Source organism: Tursiops truncatus, chromosome 2, assembly GCF_011762595.2.
Source record: "Tursiops truncatus isolate mTurTru1 chromosome 2, mTurTru1.mat.Y, whole genome shotgun sequence".
Classification (NCBI taxonomy): domain Eukaryota; kingdom Metazoa; phylum Chordata; class Mammalia; order Artiodactyla; family Delphinidae; genus Tursiops; species Tursiops truncatus.
Window position 1 is genome coordinate 139,562,795 of NC_047035.1, and position 12,850 is coordinate 139,575,644.

The 12,850-nt window shown below is 51.8% G+C and overlaps 1 protein-coding gene across 3 annotated transcripts in view; it reads right to left on the reverse strand.

The window, feature by feature from the left end:
* Positions 1–277: 277 nt before the first annotated feature.
* Positions 278–12,850, reverse strand: part of BLM (BLM RecQ like helicase) — a 113,858-nt gene continuing 101,285 nt past the window's right edge. For 2 of the 3 annotated variants that reach the window (XR_004525299.2, XR_012329609.1), the window contains exon 23: positions 278–10,843. The gene's annotated coding sequence lies outside the window, so the exon portion shown is untranslated. Of the gene's footprint in view, positions 10,844–12,514; positions 12,770–12,850 lie in introns of all 3 variants that reach the window. The other variant, XR_012329599.1, reaches the window with a different exon arrangement.

Here is a 12,850-nt window from a genome sequence, read left to right on the forward strand (position 1 = left end):
GGGATGTGGCATGACACAGCAGGATGTGGCGGGACGCTCTGGGCGGCCCTCCCGAGGGCAAGGCAGGCTTCAAAGAGAAGCAAGATGCTGGGAGGAAAACCAGTGCACAAGAAGAGAAGCTCTGTGTCCCCACTTGCGTGCACCTCCTGGTCCTGTGGTTGGTTTTTTGCAGTCTCTTCTTGGCCATGAGGCCTGGCAGGGTCCCAGGGGCTCTGGTCTCAGAGGGCCTCATCTGCAGTCTCTGGGCCCTCAGGGGACCCCAACATTTGCTTGTGCCTTCTTCTTTTTTTTTTTTTTTTTTTTTTTTTTTTTTTTTTTTTTTTTTTTTTTTGTTCTTGCGGCACCCAGGCCTCTCACTGTTGTGGCCTCTTCTGTGTTGCGGAGCACAGGCTCCGGACACGCAGGCTCAGTGGCCATGGCTCACGGGCCCAGCCGCTCTGCGGCATGTGGGATCTTCCCGGACCGGGGCACGAACCCTTGTCCCCTGCATCGGCAGGCGGACTCTCAACCACTGCGCCACCAGGGAAGCCCTGCCTTCTTCTTTTTTAAAAAAAAATTTATTTATTTTTGGCTGCGTTGGGTCTTCTTTGCTGCACGCGGGCTTTCTCTAGTTGCAGAGCGCTTTGTTGCGATGCACAGGATTCTCATTGTGGTGGCTTTTCTTGTCGCAGAGCACGGGCTCTAGGTGCATGGGCTGCAGTAGCTGCATGTGGCTCGCGGGCTCTAGAGCGCAGGCTTGGTAGTTGTGGCGCACGGGCTTAGTTGCTCCACAGCATGTGGGATCTTCCCGGACCAGGACTACGAACCCATGTTCCCTGCATTGGCAGGAGGATTCTTAACCACTGCGCCACTAGGGAAGTCCCTTGCTTGTGCCTTGACCTGAGCACTTACCCATGCGCCTCGCAGCAGCCTCTGTGCCGTGGGCTGGCTGACCTGCCCGCATTCCCCACCCTTCCTTCTTCATTGCCCCCGCGATAGAGACCAGAAGAGCCTCAGAGTTTTTCAAAGGGGGACGCTTTTGGCATTGGGGGGAACAATGCTTCATGTAAAACTCTTCCCTGCCTTGCAGATGTCCAATCACTGTGGCAACCTGAAATATCCCCACACATTTCCATAGGTCCTGTCGGGGGTGAGAACCACTGAGCTGATGCTCCAGCCCTCACCCTCACTCAGGTGGGTGGTTCACGTGCCTCCACTCCGGACAATGAGTTCAAGGGCAGGTCTTCAGGGTGAAGAATTTTTTTGTTTGTTTGTTTTTTTAATTGAGGTATAGTTGATTTACAGTATTGTGTTAGTTTCAGGTGTACAGCAAAGTGATTCAATTATATATATATATTTTTTTCAGATTCTTTTCCACTGTAGGTTATTACAAGATACTGAATACAGTTCCCTGTGTTATATAGTAAATCCTGTTGTTTATCTATTTTATATATAGTGCTATGTATATGTTAATCCCTTACACCTAATTTATCCCTCCCCTCCCCTGAGCTTTTCTAAGAGGAGGGACAAAAATCCTCTGTCTGAGCTCCCCAACCAACACCAGCAACCATATACATCTGGGCTTTTCCAGATGACAGGAACAGAGTCGCCATTTTGCCAAAACCACTGAACACTGGGGTCCTCAGTTACCTACAGCCAAACGCATTGCTAACTGCTACAAGTGGAGAAACAGAGGCACAGAGAGGTCAAGTCATTCACCCAGGTTCTCTTTCCTGGTGAGCAGTGGAGGCGGGATTCATACCCAGACATTCTGGGTCCAGCGGCCCCACCCTAACTACTGAGCTAGGCTGACTCTGAGCCCTGCAGAAGCCTTAGCCTAATTCCACGTGTAGGTGCCTGAGTGCATCTTTCTTCCCCTGAGGAGAGGGTTCATTCCTGTCATCAGATTCTCAAAGGGTCCATAATATGAATAAGAAACCTCCTTCTTTTGTTTGTTTATTTTTGTGCCACTCATTTTCCAGGTAATAAAGGTAAACTCCAAGAAGGGAAATGACTTGCCATGTTGGGGACCAAGCTGAGATGGTAAGTGGGCCTCACCTGCAATTCTGTACCTTTTCTATTGCCCCCCACCCCATCCCTTCCTCCCAGCCCTTATGGCCCCACCTCACAAAGGCCTGGACTGGGTGCAGTAGCCTCCTCATTGGCCTCCCTGCCTCTTGTTCTCCACTTTGCACATGGCCTGAGAGGCTCCTATTCAAGGCCTGCTGTGAATCTGCCCCAACTCAGCTCTAAATACTAGCGTTTTCCTATATCTACTGTCTAAAAATGGCCACAGAAATATTTCTGGTCCCACATGGTCTTCTAAAAGCTTGCTGCTCCCTCTCCATTTCTCCTCTCCTTGAGATTGAGCAGGATTTAGTAGCTGCTTTTTTTTTTTTTTTAAGTAAATTTATTTATTTATTTTTGGCTGTGTTGGGTCTTCGTTGCTGCGCGAGGGCTTTCTCTAGTTGCGGTAAGTGGGGGCTACTCTTTGTTGCGGTGCGCTGGCTTCTCACTGCGGTGGCTTTTGTTGCGGAGCACAGACTTTAGGCACGTGGGCTTCAGTAGTTGCAGCACGTGGGCTCAGTAGTTGTGGCGCACGGGCTTAGTTGCTCCGCGGCATGTGGGATCTTCCCAGACCAGGGCTCGAACCCGTGTCCCCTGCATTGGCAGGCGGATTCTTAACCACTGCACCACCAGGGAAGTCCTAGTAGCTGCTATGATGAAGAAAATGCAGCAGAAGTGATGCAGTGTGGGCTTCAAGGCTAGGTCACAAAAAGTGATAAGTCTTCTGCCCCCCTCTCTCTATTTCTCCCTCTTGCACTTTGACCCCATCAGCCACGTTGTGAGGAAGCCCAGGACACACAGCAGGGCCTCATGTAGAAGTTCCAGCCAGTGCCCAGCTAAGATCTCTGCTGATCCGTCTCCAGCATCAATCACCCCATGGGAATGAAGGTGCCTTCAGGGTTGCAGCCCTTTGCTTTCAAGTCCTCCAGCTGAGGCTCCAGATGCTGTGGAGCAGACACAAGCCGGCCCCTCGGAGCCCTGTCCAAATTCTTGGCCCACAGAATCTGTGAGCCTAGTGAAAAATGTATCACTCCCTCAAATAGGAGACCACTAAGGGTTTGGACTTGGAGTTGAGGGGAGCTGTAGATGCTTCTGAGCAGGGGAGCTGTGTGACTACGGTGCTGGGCTAAGAAAGCCTCTGAGGCCACGTGCAGAGTGGAGAACAAGAGGCAGGGGGGCTACTGCACTGGTCCAGCCCTTTGTGAGGTGGGACCATTGGATGGGGAGGAGGGGACAGGGGGCAGAAGAGAAAGAGCTCAGAATTGCAGGTGAGGCCCACTTACCATCTCAGCTTGGTCCCCAATGTGGCAGGCAAGTCATTTCCCTTCTTGGAGCTTACCTTTATTACTTGTAAAGTGAGTGAGACAAAAAAAAAAAAAGGCTTTTTTTCCTCCCATTTCTTCACATGTAAATTCTCCCCAGTGCTCGAGGCCCAGCCTGTGTCTCACCTACCCATGGTCAGCCCCTTCAGGTGGGCTCTCTCTCCTCCTGAAGGCTCTGGTTTTGCTCCCACCTCTCATGTCTTGCCTTGAACACATGTCCTGTTTGCTGTATCTAATTGATAATTCACTTCTATTTTGCTTACTTTAATTGCCAGGCCATTTCCACTGCATGACTGTCTCTTACTTTGATGATGTTTCCAATTTCCTTCCCGGGGCACTCAGATGAGAGCTTCTGTAGAGTCTGTACTTGGGGGAGGAAAGGCTAGGTCATGGATACGCTTGCCTTCAACCTGGTAAGATACCACATCATGCCCCTGTCAAGTGGCCTTATCTGTTCCTCCAACAGCCGTGGGGGCCACACTGGGTAGCGCCAGTTTTGTTTTGTTTTAATTTTTGCCAATTTGATGGGTGAGACATAATATCTCATTGTTGTTTTAATTTACATTTCTCTGATACCAGCAAGGTAGAGCCTCTTTTCTCATATGATTATTGGCCATACATACGGGTTTCTTTTCCTAGGAGGTATTTGTTCACAACTTCTGCTGAATTTTCTGTTGGGTTGGTCGTCTTCTTGATTTGCAGAAGTCCTTTATATATTCTGGAAACCAATCTCCTGCTGGTCGTATGTATTGCAAGTATCTCCTCCCAGATTGTGGCATATCTTTCAATCTTGTTCATGGTATTTTTTGTTGAACTGAAGATTTGAATGTTAATGTCATCAAACTCATTATATTTTCCTTCACAGCTGATGCTTTTTGCACCTACGATATTCTTCCCTATCAAAAAGCACAGGGAAGCTCTCCGAGTTGCTGGTTGCATCCTATTTCTTGGCGTGGGTGCAGAGTACAAAGCTGGGTTCACTTTGTGAAATTTTATGGAGCTGCACACTTACAGTGTGCACTTTTTAAATGCATATTCTAATTAACAAAAGGTTTGTTTAAAAAAGAAATCCTTCCTTACCCTGAGGTCATAAAAATATTCTCCTAGATTTTCTTCTAAATGTGTTAAAAATTTTGTTATTCACAAGTAAGCCTGGAATCCACCTGGAGTTGTGTGTGTGGTGTTAGTTGGGGATCTAATTTTACTTTTTCCATATGGATCACCACTTGTCCCAACACCATTTATAAAAGAGTCTGTCTTTTCCCCACTGGTTGGTGATGCCTCCCCGTCATATAGCAAGTTCTCGTTTATGCACAGTTCCACCCCTGGGCCCTTCTTCTCTTCTTCTGTTCATTTTATCTCTTTATAGCCTGATGCTGAAGGTGGTCTGCTTAATTTCCTTAAAAGTTTTTTTAAACAAATAAATTTATTTATTTATTTTTGGCTGCGTTGGGTCTTCACTGCTGCGCACAGGCCTTCTCTAATTGTAGCGAGCAGGGGCTACTCTTCTTTGTGGTGCGCGGACTTCTCACTGCAGTGGCTTCTCTTGCTGCGGAGCACGGGCTCTAGGCACGCAGGCTTCAGTAGTTGTGGCTCACGGGCTCTAGAGCGCAGGCTCAGTAGTTGTGGCGCAGGGGCTTAGTTGCTCTGCCACATGTGGGATCTTCCCGGGCCAGGGCTCGAACCCGTGTCCCCTGCATTGGCAGGCGGATTCTTAACCACTGCGCCACCAGGGAAGTCCCAAAAGTTTTAATATTTAGTAGGACACAGTGGAGGACTTGAAGACAGGAAATGGTGGAGTCAGAATGACGCTGTGTCGAGGTCACTTTGATGATTGAAGAAATGGATTATAGAGGCCAAGGCAAAGGGTCAAGAGTCCAGCTGGTGGCTGCTGCAGTATCCAAGCCAGAGGAGAGCAGCATGGCCGAGGCGTGGGCTGATGTTGGATGTGTAATGGATGTAAAGCAGACAGGATTTGCTGATGGATCAGAAAAATTGGGGATCAAAGATGACTCCTTTTTTTTTGGCCAAAGTAGCTGGTGGTGCCATTTGCTGAGATGGGAAGGCCTGGGGTGAAGCTGACAGGTGGGCCCTTAGAAAGTGCCTGACAAATGAATGAATGAATGAATGAGAGTGGGGGTTGGTGGGGGGAGTGAGCCGGCAGGGCCGCCCCACCTCCTGCAGCCCTTCCATCTGATGCCTTAGGGAGGATTAAGCACCATCCTCCTAGTTTAACACCATTAGTTGTTTCAGCACATGTGTGTCATTTCTCCCAACCACTGTCATCGCTGGTGGGGAGGAACATCTTCCCTGTCCGTGCGATGGCACCTCCCCACCCCCGCCCTGGCTCAGAGCAGGGCCCCCAGATTCACGGTCCCAGGACACTGGCCTCCAGACTCACAGGAGGTGCGAGGCACCTGGGGAGGACTGAGCAGGCCGCTGAGGCTGCAGGACCAGCTTTGTTACTCAACTCCCTCCTCAGTAAAGGAAGTGGCCTGGGTGAGTCTCCAGTCATTTGAGGGTGGGGGGTGGGCAGGGCCTGTGCTATCAGCCAGGGTGAAGGAAGGAGCCCCTGGCACGTGGGCATGAAGGAGGCCCTGCCACCACTGTGGAGAAGCTTATAGCCTCAGAGGCCCTGCCTGTGTGTGGGGCCTCTGACCAGGGCGGGTTTTTTTGCTCTGTTTACAGCCTGCTTCTGGCTCATCATCCCCGGCTATTATGAAAACACCTTTAGTGCATAAAACGTGGAAAATTACGTCTGAGCACTCAAGCTGAGTCATTTTTCTGAGCAAGCCTTCAGTCGGGGCAGTGTTTTGGGTGGGGTGGGGCTCTGTGTAGGTCTGCGTTTAGCCTGTGGGCAGCCCCAGGTGGCCTGGCCAGCCGGCCAGCTCGAGGCCCAGGGTGCAGGCTTCGTTCTTAAAATCAAGAACGATTTTAAGCCTCTTGTGTGTGTTGAGAGTGAAGCCCTGTCACCAGGATGGCTGAAGAGCAGGGAGGGACCCCTGGGTTCTCAAGTCGCCAGATAAAAATGGGGGCGTGTTGGGCCGGGGTGGGGGGAAAGATGAGGAAGAGAAAGGGCAGGGAGCGTCTCAGCTGGGGGTGGGGAGGAAGGCCAGGCTCAGCCTGTGTCCTTCGCTGCCCGTGCACCCGGGAGCCCTTGGCTTGAGCACTGTCCATCCCACCACAACCCTGGCCAGGGGTGACCTTCACACTGGGGCCCGGCATGGCTCTTGGCTGTAAGGGAAGGAGGGACGAGGGTGGGAGAGGAGAAACCAGTCTTTCTTAAGCAACTACTTCACGCCAAGCCCTTGGCTAAGCTTGTTCTTAGGGCCTCGCGCCTGGTCCAAGAATGCTGGATGCTTGCCGGCTGCAAGGCCTTGGGCCAGTGACTTCACCTCCTAAGTGCTCTGTCCTCATCTGCCTCATCTTCCTCATCTGGCCTCAGGCTTGTTGTGAGGATCAAGTGAGATGATGCAAAGGCACAGTCAATAAATGGCCCTTCATGTTTTTAGAAACAGTAATGATATGGTTCACATTTATTGAGTACACCCTGTACCAGGCTCTATGCTAAGTGTTTTCCTCACAGTAACTGACTTGGTCCCCCCCGGCAATTCTGAAGTAAGTTTAGTCCCATTTTATAGCTGAAAACACTGAGGTGCAGAGACATTAACTTGTCCAAGGCCACAGGAACACTAATGCTGGAGCCAGAATTCTGACCCAGGGGATAATAATTTATGTATTATTAAATACATCAAGTCAGTTGGATTAAATTGGTGTTTCTCAATGTGAATTCTCCAGAACCTTTGCCTTTGCTCCATTTAAAAACTTTGCTTCACCATCCGATAAGCATGTACAATGCTGGAACATTGCATTCTCCTTCTGAGAGATTCATAGGTCACTCTGATATATCAAAGGCTCTCAGATGTGCTGTGATGAAAAGGGAAAAAGCAAAGAAGCTGTTTATGTTTAACCCAGCATTTCCAAGCTTGTCTGCTCTCAGAGCCTTATTTCTGAGATGCCCTTAATAAGATGAAGCTGGAGACGTACACATTTTCACGAGGCACTGCTGACCTTCAACTGCTGCATCACAGGTCTTTTACTGTCTTATGGGGGCACCCCGTGGACCACCCTGGTTTAAGGACCCTGTATTGTTCCTTTGTTCTCTCATTCATTCATTCAACAAATGTCTCTTGAGTTCTCACAGGCACAATGACAGGTAGAGAAGATGCAACTTCTATTTATTTATTTATTTTCGGCTGCACTGCAAGGCATGCAGGATCTCAGTTTCAAAACCAGGGACTGAACCCATGTCCCCTTCAGTGGAAGCACAGAGTCTTAACCACTGGACTGCCAGGGAAGTCCCAAGAAGATGCAACTTCTTTTTTAAGAATCTCATAGTCTGACGGAGGAGACAGTGTGATCAGAAGTTGCAGGGACTCGGGGGCTGAGTGGATGGCACCTACCCCGCCTGGAGCCAGGGAGGGCGTCCTTGAGGAGGCGTGGCCTCAAGCAGGTCAGGTGAAGAACGTTGGGTGGTCAAGGCTGAAGGTGAGTCTTTGTACAATCTGTGGAAAAGCTCTGCAGTATCTCAACTTGCAGGACATCCCTGGGATTATCGGATTCCAGTCTATGAAGGCTATTTTACAACTCTGCAAATTGCAGGTAACTGATAGTGATTCAAACTAATTCCTGTCTACACTGTAGATTCTGAACCGATCTGTAGAACAGACTGACTTCCCCTCCTCAGTATTGCCTCTGTGTCCACATTCGTTTCAATAGTCCTGATCAATAAATGTGTCTGTTCTTCACATTCTCTTTTGAACTGATTATAATACCTCTCTTATTGATTTAGGAGTATAATACACTCTTTTTTTTTTTTGCGGTACGTGGGCCTCTCACTGTTGTGGCCTCTCCCGTTGCGGAGCATAGGCTCCGGACGCGCAGGCTCAGCGGCCATGGCTCACGGGCCCAGCCGCTCCGCGGCATGTGGGATCTTCCCGGACTGGGGCACGAACCCGTGTCCCCTGCATCGGCAGGCGGACTCTCAACCACTGCGCCATCAGCGAAGCCCATAATACACTCTTTAACACCTGTTCATTTTTATATATGTGTGACAGTCACGATTCTACCTCTTTCTAAAAGGATAGTAGCAGGAGGCTCCCCAGGCAGAGGGACACACAAGCAAAGGCCCGGAGGCTTGCCATCAGCACCTGGCAGTGAGCAGCGGGTGAGATGACCCAGATTCTCACCGGAGCAGACGGTCAGGAGTTGCCGAAATGGGCTGGTTTTTCAGCCTCCACTTACGAAGGGTGGAGGCAGCTGGAGTAAAACGAAAACATGCTAGTTGCCAGGCATCGATGTGTATGGAAACTGGGGACTGCGCGGCTCTGTGTCACCTCCTGATTAGTGTGTCTGCAGGGGAGTTGAATGCACTTTGCAGTGGGATCCATTGCCTCTTCTGACACCGCCATTGAAGCAGTCTTTCCTCACCGGCGGTCAGGGAGCAGACAATCGGCATGGCCACTTTGTTTAATGAGCTCGCCCTGGCGCACAGACGCAGGGAAAACTTACTAAGAACAGAAGTGAGCAGGGACACCTGAAGCCTTGTGTCTGAAACCAGGCTTGTTAGAATCCCCAATCCTAGGCACCAGAGCCCTTAAGTTAATTAGCTAAAAAAATTCCTGAAATGCACAAAAGGTGAAAGAAACTGGACTCTCTATCTAGGGATGTCATATAATATATGTACCATTTGAAGGAAGCTGGCTTGGGCTCCTCCAGCCTCGCCGCAAGTGACCTCAGGCTCTGGGGGAAGGATTTCTTCATTTCTCTTCCTCCTCTCTTGTTAATTTGTTGCTGATAGCTCTGGCTGAAGTGCTGATGGAACCCCCCTTTCCTGTCCTCCCCAGGGTGGGTCCTGTTTGGGGGCCCTCGGCCAGGCACGGCTTTGTCCCCATTCCCTGCCGGTGTGCCACTGTCAGGGTGTTCAGTGGGGCACAGCACTGGGCATCTGTGATGTGCCAGGCTCTGTGCTGGGTACCCATGACCCAGACCCACTCTGCTGTCACAGAGCTCACTACCATGCTGAAGGGTCAGGGCTGTGGGCACAGGGGAGGCCCCATTGGATGTTCCTGCATCAGTGGGGGACCCCGTGTAGGCAGCTGAGGGGCCAGAGCTGGCAAAGGGGAAGGAAATGGCCATCCAGTCTCAGTACCTGCCCAGACTGGCTTCTGAGCTCACGTAGACACTCTGGACAGACTCCCAGGAATGCAGGGAATGGGGCTGAGGGACTGGGGCGATGGCTGGACCCATTTCCCTGGGACTGGGTGGTCACTGCGCCTTCCCTGAACCCCTCAGGCCTTCTGTATGGGTGGGGCCCCTACATCCCCTTCTTCCCTGGCAGGCAGCCCAGCATGAACCTCTCTGCTCCCCAAGCTCTGTTTTCGTGTCTGAGTTGCATAACAATCTGCCCAGACCAGCTCTGTACCTTGTGCACCCAAGACTGTAGCCCAGCACTGACCTTTGGCTAAAAAACCCCAACTAGCCAACCAAACAGACCTCTGGCATAGGGAAAGGCTATTGGTGGTTCTGGGCAGTCTTTCTGGGCAACTGGCTCTTGGGGACTGGCTGGGCCTGGAGTGAGCTTGGGTGAGTCCCAGTGAGGGGTCCTCCTGGAAACTGTGTCCTCCTGGCGAGAGGCCCAGCATCCCATCTGTGGGGCCTGCCTGGAGAATTTATCCTACACACACACACACACACACACACACACACACACACACACACACACTCATGCAAAGGGATGTCATCACAAGGGTAGTCATCACAGCACTGTTGTCTTAGCAAGACTAGAAATAACCTACGTATCCAACAGTGGGGGAGGGGGATAAGGGATTCCGGGCGTCCCCTCAGTGGAGTGCTGCAAGCCCGGAAAAAGAACGAGAGTCCCTGGAGTGTGCTCACAGGGGAGGGGGCATCTCCTCTGTGCCCATCCCTCAGAGGCTGCCGTAAACCCTGCAGCCGGGGCTCCCATGTCCCTTAGAGGCCCCCTCCCCATGCAGCCTCACTCAGCACCCTCTGCATCACACTGCTCTGTCCCTGCTGGGTACTGGGGCTGGGGCAGAAAGGTGAGCTGGAAGACCTCAGAGCCAGGTGGGCTGCCAATCCCAGCTGTGTGGCCTACAGCAACCTATTCGCTGCTTTTTTGCCTCAGTCTCCCCATCTGTAAAATGGGGACAATTTACCTACCTCGCAGGTGAGGTGAGCACCTGGTACACAGCGTAGGTGTCCGACAGAGGGGAATGTGACTTTCAGGTTCTGCCCAGTGGGAACTGTGGGCGTGCAGATCAGAGGCCGGGTGGGTTCAGGAAGGTGGGGGAGCCGCGGGCAGGGAGGAGCAGGGGCTCAGGCTGCGGCCTTGCCTGTCACATGCTCTGTGTGCGCCCACGGCAGACGAAGGGAAGAGTTCACGCCGCTGTTTCCTGAGGGAGGAGGAGGCACATCAGGCGACACAGGGTGACAGCCCCAGCCCTCACCCCGCCCCCCCCCAGCCCCCGCCTGTATGGAGATTCACCTGGCACTGCTGGGGTGGTGGTGACCTCAATTCACCCACGGGTGCTGGGGGCTTGCCCCAGAGCTGCGTTTGCTCAGTGAGCTCGCTACGTGAATAGAGAAAACGATTCGAGGGACCTTCTGGGGGAGCTGGTGGATACTGTGTGGGGTGATGCTTCCCAGGGTTCTAAGGGGCACAGGGTATGCTGAGCTGGAAGGTACGGGGGTCTGAGAAGGAAGTTCCCACTGGGCCTGGAGCCCGGGGACCCAGCCCTGCCCGGGGTCCTCCATGGTGTCTGAAGGTGTCCGACCCCCTGGACCCACAGACCCTCAGTGGGCTCTGTAGGGAATCTCTTTCCCCTCAGGAAAGTTGGACTTTTTTTCTCAATTAAACTCTTCATCACTTTTCTTTTGTTACTGACTTGATGATTTCCCCCTTTCACTTCCCCTCCTCCTTTAAGCTTATATCTCATTGTTATTCTTTTAATAAACTTTAAAATAAGAAATACATGTTATCTTTTTTATATCTTTCAAGGACCCCATGAAGAAGATTTACAATGTCCTTATTAAAAAAAAACAAACAGGGCTTCCCTGGTGGCCCAGTGGATAAGAATCTGCCTGCCAACACAGGGGACATGGATTCAATCCCTGGCCGGGGAAGATCCCACATGCCGCGGAGCAACTAAGCCCGTGCACCACAAGTACTGAGTCTGTGCTCTAGAGCCCGTGAGCCACAACTACTGAGCCCGCGTGCCTAGAGCCCGTGCTCTGCAACAAGAGAAGCCACTGCAATGAGAAGCCCACGCACCGCAACAGAGAGTAGGCCCCACTCGCTGCAACTAGAGAAAGCCTGTGCGCAGCAACAAAGACCCAATGCAGCCAAAAATAAAACAAACAAATAAATAAATAAATTTATAAAACAAACAAACAAAAAGGGACTTCCCTTGCGGTCCAGTGGTTAAGACCTTGCACTTCCATTGCAGGTGGTGCAGGTTCTATCCCTGGTTGGGGAACTAAGATCCCACATGCCTCCACACAGAGCGGCCAAAAAAAAACCAACCAAAAAAACAAACATACAATGTCCTTATTTTTCAGATGAGGAAATAGTCAGCGAGGACAAGGGACCTGGCTGAGGTCACCCTACTGGTAAGAGGCCAAGGCCCAGTCTCACTCACATGCCTTCCTGGCTCCCCGACACCAGGCCCCGGCTGGCACTGGGCCATAGGGCTGAGCAGAGCAGGCTGGCCCACGGGGGCCGGGGCAGTTCACAGCCCACAGAAGCGGGCAGGGGCCTGACCTGTGGGTTTGGGAGGTATGTCAGGGAGGCCTCCAGAGGAGGGGGTCTTGGGATCTAGGGGTGAGGGAAGGAGGGTAGGAAGGGGATTCTGGTGGAGGAAAAAGCACGTGCAAAGGCCAGGTGGTGTGGGGAAGGCAAACTTAGGCCAGGGTGGCTAGAGTGAGGGTGCAAATGGAGAAGGATGGGGTCAGGGCTGCACTCAAGAGGTGGGAGTGGGAGGTGAGGGTAGTGGAGTCAGATGGGGCTCGGTGCCCCCAAGGCTACAGGGAGGAGAACCCTGGCCGGGCACGTCCCAGACACTTACCAAGGCTGGGCCGGGCCCTCAGCTGCCTGGGTCCAGGGCCAGCTAGAATGGGCATCTTGTCTCACAGGCTTAGGATCCCAGGACAGGCACAGGAAACTCTGGCCGAGGAGCCAGGAGACAAGCTCAATGGTTCTTCCAGCCGAGAGGGGCTGAAGATCCTGGAAACCAACTCCCCTCTTCAGCTCTTCCCAGGACTTAGGTGCCCAGGTCGGGATCTGCAGAGACTCTGGGTCCTCATGCTGCCTTCCTAAAAACCTTATTTACATTAAAGTGTTAATGACTCATACAGCTTACAATGTAGTGGTTTCTCCACTCCGGCTATTCAGAAGAATCATC